The sequence below is a fragment of the Tupaia chinensis genome, unplaced genomic scaffold (assembly GCF_000334495.1).
Source record: "Tupaia chinensis unplaced genomic scaffold, TupChi_1.0 Scaffold000355_1, whole genome shotgun sequence".
NCBI lineage: Eukaryota > Metazoa > Chordata > Mammalia > Scandentia > Tupaiidae > Tupaia > Tupaia belangeri.
In genome coordinates, this window is record NW_006159850.1 from 10,473,787 (window position 1) to 10,483,472 (window position 9,686).

General features: G+C 44.6%; 1 pseudogene; it reads left to right on the forward strand.

Annotated features, from left to right (window-relative positions):
- Positions 1-388: 388 nt before the first annotated feature.
- LOC102493139 (selenoprotein H pseudogene) lies at positions 389-945 on the forward strand (annotated as a pseudogene).
- Positions 946-9,686: the final 8,741 nt, after the last annotated feature.

A 9,686-nucleotide genomic window follows, 5' to 3' on the forward strand; every position in this document is an offset into this window, starting at 1 on the left:
GACTCCCATGTAGTTGACTGTGGTTCGAGTCCTGGACATGGTGGCTTAAAACTCATACTGGGTGCATGTGCGCGTGCATGGCAAATACCAAGAAGAAAATGGAGGAAAAGGGATTGTGGCATGGCCATCTTCCTCAGGGAGTGATTTCCTGCCTTCTGTCTCTCTGTCTCTCTCGTGCAAGCACACGTACTCTATAGCAAAAATCTCTCTAATAATTTAAAAAAGAGAGAAAGGTTCCTTGGGTAGTGGTTTCGTTCTAGAAGCTGAGTTTCTAGGCTGTGGTTTGTAGTTTGTCGGGGACTGTTTGTGGCGCGTTTCCCGCCGAGGGGGTCGTGTCTCCACCCCCTAACGCCCAGGGAGGCTCTCTTAGGCCCGGGTCCTGAGTGCCATGGCTCCCCGCAGGAGAAAGCGGAAAGGCGAGGCCGCGGTGGTAGCGACAGGAGAAGCTGGAGAATGGCGGGGAGGGAGTGAAAGAGGCAAGCATTGTTTTCGAGCACTGCACTAGCTGACGCGTCTATGGGCTCAACCCCGCGCGGTCTTGAGCCAGGCGCTGCGCCTGGAGGCTCCGGAGCTTCCAGTGAAGGTGAATTCTGCCAAGCTTCAGAGGGGCAGCTTTGAGGTGACGCTGCTGTGCCCGGATGGCAGCAGTGTGGAGCTCTGGACAGGAATTAAAAAGGGACCTCCATGCAAATTAAAATTCCCTGAGCCTCAAGAGGTGGTGGAAGAGTTGAAAAAGTACCTGTCCCTAAGGCAGTTTGAACCAGTCCTCATGCTGAGCTTTTCCTGGTGATGTTGAAGGGACATTTATGATGGGACATGGCCAAACTTCAGTCATGTGCCTGAAGCCAAGGTTTCTTCCCCTCCAGAAATGATGGTTTGGTTGTGAGGCAACCCTTTAGTAAGGCATTGGAAGTTACTGGATTTGGTTTGTTTTAATAAAAGTTGAAAAAAGAGAGAGAGAGAGAGACACCAGCAGATGACATAATGGTTACATTGCTGGACTACCACATAGTTGACAGTGATTTGAATCCGGACCTGTGACATAAAACTCAAGCCAGGTGCATGTGTGTGCGTGCCCAAGATCTCAAGAGGAGAATGGAGGAGAAGGGATTGTGGCATGGCCATCCCTCCTAGGGGCAATTTCTTGGTTTCTGTCTCTCTGTCTCCCTGGTGAGTATACATGCCCTATAGCAAAAATCTATCCTGAAAAAATAAAAAGAGGAAAAGTCACTGCTTGAGTGTCCAGACCATAATATAATCATATTTAAATATTGAAAAAGTAACTAGCTATAGAGAAAAGATGGCACAGTTCATGATGGCTTAAAGTAGGTTGGTCAGAAAAGATGAGAAGAACTAGACTTGACAGATATTTGGAAGGTAAATTTAGTAGAATTAGTGGTAGATTTGGATAGAGAATGATTTGATTAGGGTGCATCTAGAAACAAACCCTGAGGAAAAAAATTCAAGTAGTTCATTTGGCATATACAGGGCACATTTGTATGAGCATCGGGATGTAAGAGGAGGAAAGGGAGGCACCACTGTAAAGCAGGCTACTCCAGTGGGGGTCTGGAGCTTACTGAGCTCATTCCGAGAGCCAGTACAGAACATACGGCTCAGCATCACCCCGCCTAAGGGATGAAGAAGCTGGAGTAGTGATATGCCAAATTGTATTAGTCATTGTCTGAAGGCTGATATGAGGGGCATTAATTCCCTGGCATTCCCACACTACCTCCATGGATTTGGAAGAAGCCTGAGGGACAGAGATGCAGGCACTGGGTGTTAGAAGTGGTCTGGAGCTCACTGCAATGGCAGGGTTCTCGTAGCATGGATGGAGAACCAACCTCTTTTGTATACAAAGTCAGGACAACAGTGGGCAGTGTCAAGGATGATTCGTATTTCTGGGTTGAGCCTCTGAGATCAGAAACATCGGGAGGATAGGGTGCAGGGTACGCCAACAGGGTAGTCTTGCAGGCTAGCCACTAAGCTCTTTAGTGAGATACACCCAAGGATGTGCCAACAGAGAGGAAGGCGACTGGTACAGAAACATGGGAGAACAGAGAGGAATTGGTGTGGGTGTGTTTGTGTGTACATGTGTAATGTGTTCAGTTCTATTTTTTTTAAGAGTGCTTGTTTTTGCTATAGGTCATGTGTACTTGCCAGACAGAGAGAAAGAAAGTGAAATCACCATCTCCCCTCAACCCCAGGAAGACGGCCATGCCACAATTCTTTGTCCTCCATTCTCCTCAGGATTTTGAGCATGCACGTACTCACGTCCAGTGTGAGTTTCAAGCTGTAAGGTCCAGGACTCAAATGTGGCCAGCCTTGTGGAAGGTCCATACCTTGACCACTACACCACCTGCTGGTCCCATAAGTCTGGTTCTTAAAAGGGTGATCACTAATTCTCTATATCCTAGTATCATGGATTACAAATGAGCCACCTAGAGCCTCTTTGTTCAATAGAAATATATTGCAAGCCATGGATATAATTTGAAACTTTCTAGCAGCCACATTCAAAAAAGTACAAGAAACAGGAGAAATTAATTTGAATGCTATATTTTATTGAACCCAACATCTCCAAAGTGTTATCATTTCCCCGTGTGCTAACCTAAGTATTTGAAATCTAGTGTGTATTTTACTGTCACAGCTCTGTTTGGCCACACTGCAAGTACTCTATAGCTACAGGCATCTGGTGGCTGTCCTATTGCCAGCATCATTCCCGAGTCATCGCAGGGCTAACCTAGACCCAAAGGTTGGCACAGGGCAAGGACTATCAGGAATGCTGAGCCAGACTCTTATGTGTTTGCTTTAATTTCCATTTACTGCACAGCAGAGAAGAAATGCAGACCACGTATGTGATTGAAGACATGAGTGCCTTGACTTGGGCCTCCACTGTTCCTCTGTGGCCCTTTGTTCCTCACAGAACCTAAAGGCAGGTCTACAGAAGAGTCACAGGGGCATCTATGGTGGAGGAGAAGGTGGAGAGAGCTAAGGAGCAGGAGTTTGTTCCCCCTACTTCTTCATCTGTCAAAGCAGCTTCACCTCCATAGTGTCAGGTGCTGGGTTTCCCACCCTCTCCCTACTTCTGTTGGTTGAACCTGCCTCTCACAACAGAGGTGAAAGGCAGGTGTCCATTTTTCCTGTTTTTCTGGCAATTGATGTATGGGCATGTGGCCTCACCTGTTCAGTGAATCATATACCTGATGAGGAGGACAAAATTTTCACTCTGAGTTTTCTATCTTCAAAGTCTTTCCTCCCTTGCCATATTGCCTCCAGAAGATTTGAATGTCGGTAAGTCCATTCTAAGTTAATAACAGACAGAATTAAAGGCCCCTTGTATTGTCAAGGGTTATAAAAAAGAGAGAGAGAGAGACTGGGAGAAGGTTAAAGAATATGAATATGTGTACTTGTGATAGGTTAGGACACTTTCAGATGGAAGTTCTAGAAATCTTTCTAAGTTTTCTCTTGCATATTAGAGAATTTTGTTATGAAGGCTGGGGGCATTGCATGGAAACCATGGAAACATCCAGGTCTCAAGAACACACATCCCGGGACTCTAATGCTCTCAGGACACTATGGGCTTTCATTGCTGCTCCATGTGGAGAACTGTCGTTGCTCTCGTGTTGCAGGCGTGCTCTCTCTGCTTTCCTGGGCAAATGGTAGAACACAGACACCCATGTATGCTCCCTTCAAGAGAGGAGACAGACAGGCACTGGTACTGCTTGTTCTAATCCCAAAGGAATTAACGAAGGAATAAATCTTATTAACTGAACTGGGGCTAGGTGCCAATCCCTGGACAGTCAACAGTGGATGTTTTATTTACTAATGCTAAAAAATAGAGGGGAGAGTTAGTCCTCAAAATGGGGAGCTGTTTCAGAAGGAGGGTGTGCCAGTTTCCTAGGACCACCATAACAAATGATGACAAATGCAGCTTAATGTAACAGAACTGTACTATCTCAGAGTTCCAAAGGCCAGAAGTCTGAAATTAAGATATTAGTGGTGGTAGGGAAGTGTGATGCTCTATGTGGCTGACTCCCATGGAAAGGTTCTTTTTGTTTTGGAGGATTTTGCCTTTGGGCATGTGCACTCACTGGAGAGAGAGACAGAGGTAGTAGAGAGAAGGTGAGAAGTCACTCCTCAGCAGGGATGGCCATGCCACAATCCCTTCTCCTCCATTTTCCTCCCAGGATCTTGGGCATGCACACAAATGCCCAGTTTGAGTTTCAAGCCACCAGGTCTGGGACTTGAACTATGGTAGACCATGTGAGAGTCCAGTGAGGTAACCACTATACCATCGTCTGTCCCTCACACAGAATGGCTCTTAATTCAAGTCTGGAAACCTCCCTGAGTTCACTGGGTATGTCTGTACCCATGATCTGGGGCTGACTGAGGTTGGAAGTGGATCATGACATTGGGACCTTGTCTCTCTCTATATATATATTGGTGAGGCCACATTTCCTTCAATGACTGTAGGGGGTGGTCCTCCTGTGATTTTTCCAGCTTCTGGTGGGCTCTGTTGCTTCGTGGCTCATGGCAGCATACCTTCAAACTTTGTGGTTCTCTTCATATCACCTCCTTCCCTGTCTTTCTGCATCTGTGTGTCTCAAATCTCCCTGTCCTTGCATTGACAGAGATACTAGTCATCTGAGTTAGGAACCATCCTCAATCTAGGATGACCTCATTTCAAAATCCAAAACTTAATTACATCTGCAGAGACTCTGTTTTCAAATAAGGTCACATTCACAGGTACTGGATAGAACTTGGACAGGTCTTTGGGGGGGGGAGGGCGCTATTCAACTTCCTGCAGACAGCTACGTGGACTGGTAAAGGTTTACACTAGGTTAAGGGTTCTAGCAAAAATAATTTTCTCTGTCTTCAATTTATCATTCAGCTTGGTGTTGGGTTGTACAGATTTATAGTCATACATAAAAAGGTGATCAACTCCTCAGAATTGTTTTAGGGGTCCAAGGAATAGAGCAGACTTAGAGAAGAAACTCAAGACTGAAAGGAAGGAGATGAAATGATCTCAGAGTAAAGAAACTCATATGGGCTACCTGGTGGCCTAGTGGTTAAGGTAGCTGGATCCCACATGGTTGACCACACAGTTCAAGTCCCAGATCCAGCAGCTTGAGGAACACCCTGGGTGCACGTGTACATATGCCCAAAATACCAAAAGGAGGGAAAGATGGAGGGGAAAGGATTGTGCATGATCATCCACCATGGTGGGGATCATTCTTGCTTTCTCTCCACCTCCTTTCTGCTCTGGCGGCAGAGGAGGGGGGAATATAAGTAAGTAGAAGAAAATAATCAGAAGGAAAACTTCAAGTTTCACATGGATAATGAGTGAAAAAGAAAAAAATGACAAAGAAATGCCACTGATAATCATGATGAAATAGGGAATAAAGGCTTAAAGACATAAAATGAAAAATGAGGAAAGTTATAGTCAAGGAAATATCAATCTAAGTCTGCACCTATAAAATAAAAAATTTATGGACTTGAGTATGAGACTTTAAAAGGGATCTTTAAGTTGCTTCAGGAAATAATTTGTCTTCCTCCAGTTACATCTGGTAGAATCCCTGATATGGCAACTACTGCTTAGAGCAAAGACATTTCCAGCAATTATTGGCCAACCTTTAAACTCTGACTTCTTGGGCCCAATCCAAAATATATCCCAAGCATGTATTATCTTCTGGCACAGTTCAAAGTCATTGGAAAATCTAATAGACTTAGGTTAGTTATCTAAGTAGATGACACAAATTATATATTGCTGACCATTACACCAAGGGTTACCTTTGGGTTGGCCATTGATTTCTGGCCCATTCACCTGGGGCAAGGGTAAGTCAAACTAAGATGTCTCATGGGATGTGGATTTGTCCTTTCCAGGGTCAGGGCAATAGTAAGCACAAAGAAACCTGTATGATATTGACACGCAAAGGAGTGTAATAAGGTTGTGTGTAAACTGTAAAATGCTGGTGATTGAAGACGTGAGCACAGAGGAACTGACTTGGGACTTCAATGTCATGTTCAGCGATAGAGTGGCATACAGAGGTGTCTAATGGCAATGCAAGGGCAATCAGGCACTATGAATGGAATATGCACACAGACCCCTGGGGTCCCAACGTTTCATATGTGAAATACATCACATATGAAACAACTCAACTAGGTGATGGTTATTCCAGTGATTGGATCAAACCCTTGTGCTCTTTTCAAGCAAGGAAACAACTGGAGGGCTAGCCCAGTGGCTAGATCCCACCTGATCAATCACGTGCTTTGAATCCTGGCCTAAGTGACTTGAAATTATGCTCTGTGTGTGTGTGTGTGTGTGTGTGTGTGTGTGTGTGCATATGTGCCTCTAATCCCAGCAGGATGGAGAAATGGAGAAGGGAGGGCAGCATGGTCACGCCCCATTGTGAGGTGCTTTCTTCCTCTCTGTCTCTCTGGCAAGCGCATGTGCACTCTGGCAATTAAAAAATAAATAAATAAATAAATAAACAGAAAGAAGGAAACCACCTGGAAATAAGAAAAATAAGCTTCCATTATGTTTAATCATCTTGTCTAAGGGGTGGGGGAATGTTTCCCCAGCTCAATTCTTTAACTGGAAGCCTGGCACCATGAGTGAGTTGTTAAATTAGCAAGTATGCCAGCACCTTCATTTATTAATTGGTGTGTTCCATTTTAATTAAAATCATCCTAGCTAATTACTCATTTCACTGTGTGCAACAGCAGCTGAATAAGCTGGAGACGTGGTCCAGGCAAAAACAAATGGCACTCTCCAGTTTATTAACTCAGTATTGCTTCACCTTTCCCACGTGGTGATTCAGGGGAAACGTAAATTTACCCTTCTCTTCTTGCCTCACCTTGGAGTACGTGGGTATAGGAAAGAGAATAATGAAGCTCTGCTCATGGGTTTGGATGTTGGCTCTGCTTTTTATGAACTTGTGGTTGTGAGCCAGTATTTAATCTCTCTAACCTTTGAGCTTTCCTATCTAAAAATGAGAATCACAATAGCATTCACTATGTGAAGTGGTGTGAGGATTATAACCCAAGTGAAGGCGGGAAGGTCAAGGTGTGGATGTGAAACTCCGTCATCACCTCCTCTAGACTGCTCACCTGTAGCCTCTACTCAGTGACTACGTCTTTCAGGGTTTCCCTGAGTCCCACATCTGAGTCAGGCAACCCTCCTCTTTGTGTGCATCCTTATCATGTGACTATATTTAAATATGCCGTTTAGTGTGGGTATCCAGCAGGTGCACACATCCCACTGGAAAGCACTTGCCTTTACAGAGTTGAGCAGTCTGGATGGGGGAAATCCACAGACTTTACAAAGCGTCGAGGCTGGAGGGTAGACGTTTTGGAGTGTCTGTCTAGCCGCACTGACCCTTTCTTTGATCACATTTGCAGATTACCAGAAACCTGCCTGGTGACCCACGTTAGACTAAATGGATCTATCTCCAAGGAATTGAGACGCAGGCTTGGAGTTTCTGCTTTTCTCTGTCTGCGTCAGTGAATTCAAATGGTTCTTGTTACGATAAAGACAGGATGCAAAAGAGAAGGCTCCCAGCCTCCTGATTTTAGGGTAGGCTAGCTACCTTTGCTCCTCTTTGCTACACTTCTTGAGGTCAATTTGCTCAGCGCTTTTGTACATTCCCTGAGATCCTTATCTTGCAAATCACTTCTCCTTTTATTTGAGCCAGATTTGAGGTTTAACTAGAACCCGAAACATGGACATCATAAAGCACAATACTAGAAAAAGGAGCAAAACCTCCATCACTAAGTATCCAGCCCTCGAATTGGGGGGCCATGAATGTCACCCAGATTGTAGATTTCAGCCAGGCCAACTCTCAGAAACCAGGCAGGTCTGTGGAGTTTGCATAAATAAGCAGTGTGGAAGGGTGGCTTTCTGCACTGCCAGGGAGGTCAACCATCTACCCAGCAATTAAACCACTGTCAGATTGTAAATACATGTTTCCAAATGCCGCTATAATTGTTCGGAAACAGTTTAGGCCTGTTCACGCAGGGCTAGTTACAGAATGTTAATGGGAAGCTTACTCGACATCTGCTTTCATGGTTGGAGCCAGATTTGTGCCATTTGAACATTTATGGATATAAAGCAGTGAATTGGGGGTGTGCCTCTGCCAACATTCAGAAAATAAAAAACTCCGTGGCAATGCACGGTTGTATGGCTGATTGATGAGCATCACATTTCTATCTAGACACTTATTAAACATGGTTTGGCTTTCTAATAGTCTAATAGCACTCAATGAGATGAGGAAACTGTCATCGTGGAACTGCGGTTCCTTTGCTTTGGCTTGTGCTGGTGGTTAATATCTGAAGCAGACAAATCCCTGCTAACTGTACACATCATACTGTATACGGCGTTGCTAAATACCAAGTCGTAGATCTTAAGGCATAAAATTCAGAATGTTTGTCTTTTTGACTTTCGATGGGGGGCTTGTGTGTGAAATCAGTGGTTTTCTGCCTTCATCAGCTTGAGCCATTTATTGTTCATCCTTACAACTGGTAGGCACATGGGCTTCTCAGATCCCTCAGTTCAGTTGCTCTATAATGATGACTCCCAGACACCATGACCATGCAAGGACATCTTGTGTATGTCACAGAGACCCTATGTTAAGTGTCAGATCATCCTGAATTCTAACTGTAGTACATTAAGTTTGAGTGCATTTCCAGAATAGCCATTTTTTTTTTTTGAGAGAGAGAGAGGCAGATATTTTTGCTTTAGGGCATGTGCACTTGCCAGAGAAGCAGAGAGGCAGAAAGCAAGAAATCACTTCCGGGGGTGGGGGTGAGGGGGGTAGCCACACCACAATCCCTTTTCCTCCCGGGATCTTGGGCATGCACACACATCATGCTCCTGGCGTGAATTTTAAGGTGGCAGGTCTGGGATTTAATCATGGTCAAATACGTCAGAGTCTAGTGATGTAACCACTATGTCATCTGCTGGTCTCCAGAAGAGCCATTTTCAAGTATTAGAATATATTATTTAGAGTTGTAGCTCTGCAATAAAAAGCGACTCCAAGTTACAATAGTAGGAAGATGACACAATGTGATTCTTCTCTCATCTGACAGTCCCCAGGGAACAGTCCAGGTTGATGGGTTGCTTTGTTTCACAGAGTCATGCAGAGCTCCAAGCTCTTACCATCTTCTGGTTCTGCCATTCCTCCAGGAATGGTCCTCTTCTGTACAGTCGAGGGTGGGTTGCAGACGAGTCTACACTGTAGCTCACCGAAAGGAGGAATAGTGGGGCTCCAGGGAAACTGGCTTATCTCTTAAACTGGAGATGATGGCCTACAGAGTCAGTTTCACCCACAATACCTTGGCCTAAAGGAGTCACATGTAATGGCAAGGGATCCTGGCTAATGCTATTTCTACCTGGGGAGCTATGGAGCCAGCATCAACTCGACTGCTATAGAAGAAAGGAAAGGCAGGTTTCAATGACTGGCCGGAAGTTTCTGTCACATGTTAACGACAGAAAACGACACTGCCTCTTACAAATGAGATAAATGCCACAGGGTCATGTATTCAACAAATAAGTTTCTCTGATACCCAGATATTCTTTCTTTTATGGGTAGAACAAATATTGTTAACATGTTGTAGGTAAAATTATGCAATGCTAGAAACATTTTTCCACTTTTGAAAGAATTTTGTTCTTTCAGGAAATAGAAGGCAAC